Here is an 8,436-nt window from a genome sequence, read left to right as displayed (position 1 = left end):
TTATGGTTTGCAAATGTTATTTCCACTGATCACCAGAACCTTGTGAGATAAGTGCCATCATTAGTCTCATTTAACAAATAAGGAAACTGAGTCCAAGAGCAGTTAGAGGATTTGCTAAACCAATAACTAATAGGTCACATAGCTAGTGAGCATCTGAGGTGAAATACAAGTCTAATGCTCCATCCACTGTTTCACCTAGCTGCTCAAGCTAGCACTGTTATGTTCAAGATACTGCTAGGGATTAGGGACACAATGAAAGAAAAATGATACTGGGCCTGCTTCTGTTCAGCAGGGATAAGTTGGTATTTGGAGCCTCATGGAGATGGGCCTCCTAATCCCATCTGTCCAATAAGCAGAGACATGGCTATTAAAAAACAAATGAGCTGCTGAAGGTTAATATGATGATTCAGTCTCTTAATCGCCTGTCTCTACGACCCTTGGCAAAGGTAAAAATATTGTCAGGAAGCCCTGACTCTATATCCAAGTCGCCACCACTGGAAGCTTGGAGGTTTGGGGGAAATGGATTTTCTGGGGGTGTTTTTAATAAGTTCAGATCAGTTTCTTCATTTTTTCCCACACAATGAGTGCTCATAAATAATCAAAGCAGGTTGGGGCTTGTAATGGACACAGAGCAGGTTCTGTGTTGGGTGAAGTAGCTCTTGATAGGAGCCCAAACACCCTCTTCGGTGTCCCTGCAGATAATGTCCCCTTTGGCTTCCTTACCCAGCATCACGTGGGGTCATATCCCCATTTCATTGATCCAGAAATCAACTTTAAAGCCTTAACAACACATATAGAGAGATGATTAAAAAAAGTTTAAACCTTTTGGGTATGAAACCCAAGTGGCTGATTTATAGGAAATATTAGACCGCTCTGATCCTTTAAGGGGAGTTTTTCCCCTTCCAGCTTTAATTTAAAAGACCACACACTGGGATAATATTTGGTAGCTTGTGTCAGTGAAAAGTTGTAGAACTAGAAATGGGAAAAGCCAGTGGTTTGTGGGTTAGTGTGTTGGCAGCTGGAGTTTCTCAGTCTTTGCTGAGAGTGAGGATATTTATAAATGTTTCCCCAGTTCAGGCTGGCTGATGTGGAGTTCTACTTTTTTCCAGAAGGAAATACAGTAAAAAATGATGTCACCGAGTAGAAAGACTTTCAAACAAGTATAAAATACACATAGGGAAGACAGATATATCTACACATAAACATAGAATATATGTATTTTATATTATGTAATATGAAATATATATTCTATATTATGTAATATGTGATATAATATCCCATGACATCTATTCTCTATAATCCTTAATGTGTCTAAGCCATTAATTGTATTTTTGGATAAATATATGTACATTTACAGCATATGTATGTCCCCTGGGGTAGGGTCGTACAGTGGAAAGTACACTGAGTCAGAATGCTGCTTCTACTGCTTAAAAAGTGGGTCAATGGGGAAGTCACTTAGAATGTTCTATAATAGGAAGTAAGCGACTGTGATTTCTGAGGGTCCCTTTGAAATTATTTTTAAGATCCTGTATAGCAGAATTAGGGACTGGACTTGTGATATTATTGGTAAAGAGAACTCTCTGGAGAGAAAACACTCCTAAGAATGTAGGTTGGCCCCAGAACACTGAGATATTGAGTGAAATCCTATATTTATATTTTTGTGTTGTATGTATATTTACTTATATGATTATGTATTGTATTGTATAAATATATATACATAAAGGACACTTATTATTATTATTCTATGGTACATGTTTTATATTATTGGAGAGCCAGAGGGCAGAACAAAATAAGCTTCCCAAAGCTTATTATTCTCTTAAAGAGAAATTGCAACTCAACCTTTTCTTCCAGCTGCAGGCTTTAAATTTGATTCCAGCATGGCCTGGTCTGCACACAAAATACCTACCTTCAACTCTTCCCCCCTCCCCTTTTAAGCTTCCTTTTCTGTTTTGTCTTTCCATATTAGATTGTAAGCTTCTTGAGGGAAAGCACTGTTTTTCGTTTTTTTTTTTTTCTCATTTTTTTCTTTATCTTATTTTTATCCCTATATTATACTATGGCACACAATGGGCACTTAATAAATGCTGTTTGAATTGAATATCAGCAGTAGTCCCCTGCTTGACACCTTAATAGTCTTAGAGAATTCCCTTGAGATAATGAGAGAGAAGTAATGAGAGAGAGGTAAGTGATCTGACCAGGATGACAGCCAAGAAGAGGCAGAAGCCAGAAGAATCTAGGCCCCCATGACTCTATGGCCAGCTCTATCCACCAAATGTATACGGATGTCATTTTTTCCTTTAAAAACTTTATTTTCATCATTGTTGGTATTTTACTATCCAATTTATCACCTCCCTGTGAAGAACAGCTATTTAATTTTTGTAATATCTCTTTGCAGAAGGTTTGTCATTCACCAGGACCTAAGGAATACCTTTAGGATTGACTGTGAAGAGGGCATTCAAAGTCAAAAGTTTCCTTCCCCCATTGTGTTAGGGAGGCAGAGGAGAATGGCCCATCAAAGTATTTGTGTGAGGACTGGATTTTTAGAACTCAAAGATTTATAGAATCTTCAAGGAACATGGATTGCAACCCCTACCTAGCCAAGAATCTTCTAGATGGCAACCTGAAAAGTGCTTCTTTAGCCTTTGCTTGATGATTTCTAATGTTGATAAGCTCATTACCTTCTGGGGAACTCTATACTGGTGAGGATTGGCAGTGGAGAAGTCTCTGTTAGAGAATAGGTAGTTAGGAGAATCCTTAAACTCACTATGGAAAGATATTCCTCTTGGTTATGTCTTGCTCTCCTGAGTTATGATACAGATTGTAAATATGTGCTCTTCCTTTGTGGAATTATGTCCTATGGGAGAAAGTCAGGGTGACTTCTTTCTACATCAAATCCACTTGCTCCTTTCTTACCCTTCCATTCCCTTCCCCCATCTTTTTATTTCTTTTTCTTACTAATTGAATCCTTAAACTTTGGGTTTGTTTGGTGGCAGTGCCGGGAATCTGAGGTGTTATAATTTACACCAAGTCGTGATCATTAATTACATTATCTGGTAGCACAAAGCCAATGGAAAACAAGGACTCTAAGATAGAATATTGACAGAATGGCCTCATTGTATGTTGTTCCATAATTAGCCTAATTACTTACGGTCTGGCAAACTTGATTGTGGTAGACCTGCTGTTAGACACGCAGGCTAACAGGAACAAAGGCTAAGGTGAAGTAAGAGGACCTAATTACTAGGACTAACGAGGATCTTCTTTCCTTCATTCCTTCCTCACAGGGGTAACTGTGGCAGTCTTGGAAAGCAGACCTGGGAGTAGTGGACTGCTACATAAATGTGTGTGTCATGATATAAGCATCATTCAGCTTTCAGAAAGGATCTCTAGGGGATCTACAGGTGCTTTAATTCTAAGGATGTTCAAGTTAATGGAGTGAGATTCGTGGGGGAGGTTGGGAAGCAGGGAATGAGGGAACAGAGAAAAATGATGGGAACGAAGTGGTGAAGTCAAGAATGTGATTCTACCATGAACCTTAGTGGAACATTAACCACAAAACTATCCAGAGTGAGGAGATACTGGCCCTTTCCTTTTATTTAAGAATTATGAAATCAGGCAGGCCGGTGACTGGGTGGATAGTGTACCAGCCCTGGAGACAAAAAGACTCATCTTCACGAGTTCAAATCTAGCCTCAGGCACTTACTAGCTGTGTGATTCTAGGCAGGTCATTTAACCGTGTTTATCTCAGTTTCCTCATCTATAAAGTGAACTGAGGAAATGGCAAATCACTTCAGTATCTTTGCCAAAAAACCCCAAATAGTGTCATGAAGAGTTAGCCATGATTGAAATGACTGAATAGCAGCAACAACAACAGCAACAGATTATAGTTTTAGAGCTGGAAAAGACTATAGAGGACTATCTAGTCCAACATCCTCATTCTGTAGATCATGATTATCACAAGGATATGATCATGGCGGATTGCAATTTGACCTAATTTTTGGAACACACGTTGGAAGTTGTTCCTAGTAATTGCGCATCAATCTTTTCCTCACGGAAAGGAGCCATTGGATCTCACGGAAGAGCCATTGGAATACCACCAAAAAAAAAAAAAAAAGCCAACACCCAAATTTATTTGCTTATCACTGTACTACAAAAGTTGTACTATTGCTTCAATCAAGTTTGACTCTCCATAACCCCATAACTGGGGTTTTCTTGGCAAGATATCGGAGTGGTTTGCCACATCCTTCTCCAGCTCATTTTATAGATGAGAAACTGAGACAAGTAGGGTGAAGTGACTTTCCCAACTAGTAAGTATCTGAGGCTAGATTTGAACTCAAGAAAATGAAACTTCCTGACTCCAGACATAGCACTCCACCCACTGTCCCACCTAGCTGACCCTATAGAAGTTGAAATCCCACTATCTAATCCACCACTCTTGGCTAAAGCATTAACTACTTAGCCTGAATTTTCAGTGATATGGTTCAGACTCTGAATTTATGTTACTCAAGAATTAGTCATCTATTTCACTATAAAGCTCAAAAAGCTCCATTTCAATGGAATCTCTGCAACCAAATCATAAAGAAGCAAGTGACATAGTAAAACATAGAACAGTTACTTTAATAGAATAATAATATAGATAATAATGAAAATTTCTCTTCCATACAATCGAGTCAATTTTTCCATACATCCCAAGACCACTGGTGAGAAAAGGGGAGGAAATGTGCTTGCAAGAGAACTTCAATTTGTATGCTGGAATGCCAGCAGGAATAACTGTTTTTTGGAGTTTTACTTAGGAATACTGTAGGGGCAGGGCAGATATGGTGACCTTTATCTTTTTAATTTTTTTATCAAAGCTTTTTATTTACAGAAAATATGCATGGATAATTTTTAATATTGACCCTTGCAAAGCCTTCTGTTCTAAATTTTCCCCTCCTTCTCTCCACTCCCTCCCTTAAATGGCAGATACATGTTAAATATATTAAAATATATATTAAATCCAATAAATTTATACATAGTTATATACTTATCTTGCTGCACAAGAAAAATCAAATCAAGAAGGAAAAAAAAAACACTGAGAAAGAAAACAAAATGCAAGCAAACAACAACAGAAAGAGTGAGAATGCTATGTTGTGGTGCAATCTCACTTCCCACAGGCCTCTCTCTGGGTGTAACTGATTCTCTTCTTTACTAAACAATTGGAACTGGTTTGAATCATCTCATTTTTGAAGATGGTCACATCCATCAGAATTGATCATCTTATAGTCTTGTTGTTGCCATGTATAATGAATGATCTGGTTCTGCTCATTTAACTTAGCATCAGTTTGTGTAAGTCTTTCCAGGTCTCTCTGAAATCATCTTGCTGGTCATTTATTATAGAACAGTATTTTCCATAGCATTCATAAACCATAACTTATTCAGCCATTCTCCAACTGATGGCATTCACTCAGTTTCCAGTTTCTTGCCCCTAGAAAAAAGGCTGCCATAAACATTTTTGCACATACGGGTCCCTTTCTTTCCTTTAAGATCTCTTTGGGATAGAAGCTCAGTAGAAACACTGCTGTATCAAAGGGTATGCACAGTTTGATAACTTTTTGAGCATAGTTCCAAATTGCTCTCCAGAATGGTTGGAGCCGTTCACAGTTCCACCAACAATGTATCAGTGGGTGACCTTTATCTTAAACTTATAGACTTACTTATAGTCCCTCATTTGTCTCCATAATACTTCTGTTAAGATCCAAATATATTGCTTGAGAGGTAACATTGTGTGATGGATAGATTCTTTGCCTCAGATACTTATTACCTATTTGACCTTAAACAAATCACCCAAAAGGTGCCTCAGTTCCTTCACAGATGAAATTACAGGGTTTGATTTAATGAACTTTAAGGCATCTTTTAGCTCTAGACCTACCACCCTATCATTTATGTTAATATAACCTATTAGGATTAGAAAATTTCTATAATAGTCTAATAACAGACTTTATCTAATGATTTTTTTTTAGTTTCTAGGACAATATCCTCAAGTACTTTGTGTCTCTCTGGGAACAGAATTGGAGATCAGCAATGTGGTGTCTGGCTTCCTACAGATTAGGTATTTTTAAAGAGGATTATTTAGAATAACTGCATTTTAGAGCTAGAAGGAACTTTTGAGACAATCTGGTCCAGTAATTTTCATTTCACTAATAAAGAAACTAGAGTTGTAACTAAGACATGACTTAACCTGTGAATATTGTGACCTTTTAATGAGTATTCCGTAAAATCCCCACTGTGTATACCTTGTCTCTATTCTGTCTTTCTGTCTTCTCCAGAGGTGGCTCGACTCCTGCTTGCTTCCGTCTCAACTTTTAACGCTCTCCTTTGCAATAACTTGTACTATCAATAATTCCTCTTCTCCTTGACTTGTATTAATCTTTAATGTTTCCCTTTCTACTGACTCATGGAATCACTAATTAAAATCATTGTTCATATCTCAGGTTCTATCTCTTCAATCCTTATCAGAACTTTTTTTTAAAGCAGTATAGGTAACTCTTTGTGAAGAAAATCCCTTTTTCAAAGTAGATTGGTACCTGCTATGCAATTTGAAGTAGCTAAGTAGCGGAGTAGATACAGTGCCAAGTCTGGAGTCAGGAAGATTGACATTTCTGAGTTCAGATCTATCCTCAGACATTTACTAGGTGGGTGACCCTGGATAAGTCACTTAATTTTGTTCCCTTATCTGTTGAAATGGGCTGGAGAAGAAATGGCAAACCCCTCCAGTATTTTTACCAAGAAAACCCCAAATGGGATCACATGACTGAAAACAACTGAACGGCAGCAACAAATATCATTTAGACTTTTAGAGAGTTGCCTAGGCACTGAGAAGTTCAGCAACTCGTCCAGCATCAAATCAGAAATGGGATTTGCATTTCAGCCTTCCTAACTCTGATCCTAGACCTCTACCTGCAGTCTCTCAACCTGAACCTTCTTCAGTGAAATGGCTTCAGCCACACAATTGCTCGACTTTGATTTGCCATGTTCTGTGTATCAAACAGAAGTTTCTGCTTGAAAGTCCATGTAGAGAAAAGGTAGTTGCACTGTGATCATGATGGGCTAAAGAAGAAGCTAGTTATGATCTCTAGATATATCACTTTTGGGACAAATATTGAAGAATTGTTAAGATTTTCTGCTTTCCCTTGTTCTTAGCATAAATGGTGAAGCTTTAAAATAAATAACAATACTTAAATCACTGACAAGAATGAAAAGTATGGGTCCAAGAGGGGATCCAGCATGCATGGCAGCATGATGAATGGGCCTATAGAGGTGCAAGCAAGATTGATTAAGTGCTCACTTTGTGTAAGATTCGGTTCAATCGAAGCTGTGGCACCACTTTTGGAGCTTTAAAAGAAATGGTGGCAGATTGGGAAATGTGCAAACACATTCATTGCATTTGGAAGCATTCTAACCGTTAGAAATTGATTCCTATTCATTTTCAGTGTTTTCACTTGTAAAACTTTCCCAAAGGCAAGAAAAATGAGTAGCACTCTAGCTTAGTGTACATAGCTCTGGACTTGGAGTCAGAAAGACTGGAATTCAAATTAAGTGTTTTCTTTCCTTCTTTCATCCTCTCTCCTTAACCCCTTTGCTCCTTCTCCTTAACCCCTTTCCTCCTTCTTTTCCTCCCTCCCTCCCTCCTTCCGTCCTACCTTCCTTCCCTCCCTCCTTTCTTCCTTCCTTCCCTCCTTCCCTCCCTCCTTCCTTCCTTTCCTCCTTCCCTCCCTCCTTCTTTCTTTCTTCCCCCCTCCCTTCCTTCTTTCCTCCCTTCATTTTCCCCTCCCTCCCTTCCTTCTTTCCTCCTTCCCTCCCTTCCTCCCTTCTCTCACTCCCTCTCCTTCCTTCCTTCCTTCCTTCCTTCCTTCCTTCCTTCCTTCCTTCCTTCCTTCCTTCCTTCCTTCCTTCCTTCTTTCCTTCCTTCCTTCCTTCCTTCCTTTCCTCCCTTCTTCCCTTAAAGACTCTTGATTCATTTATAAGGAAAGCTTGCTAAATTCCTCAGGATCTTAGAAATGTGGGTGTGAAGATTGAAGTCTTCCTGATTTTATCATTCTAAAGAATTCCAGGTGAACCTCTCATAGTCAATCAACTTGTTAAGGACTTAGTGATTTGAGTCCTAGGGAGTTCACTGAGACCCATAGAGGTAGGTGAATTGATGATGATCCTTTAGTTCTTTAGTCACAAAAGTGGGATTTAAACCATAGCCTTCCTCACTCCAAGCACCGTATCCATAAAATGTTGCATTATGGTTATGAGTTCATAAGATCATAATATACTTGGATGAGAGCTCAGAAGTGATCCAGTCCAAACCCTGATGTACAAAGGAGAAAGCTGAAGTCCTCATCACTTGTCCAAGGTTACACAGATGCCAAGTGTTAGAGTTAGATGAAAAGCTGAGTCTTTCTGACTGTAAAT

This window comes from Antechinus flavipes, chromosome 2 (assembly GCF_016432865.1).
Source record: "Antechinus flavipes isolate AdamAnt ecotype Samford, QLD, Australia chromosome 2, AdamAnt_v2, whole genome shotgun sequence".
NCBI lineage: Eukaryota > Metazoa > Chordata > Mammalia > Dasyuromorphia > Dasyuridae > Antechinus > Antechinus flavipes.
This window is presented reverse-complemented; position numbering follows the sequence as displayed.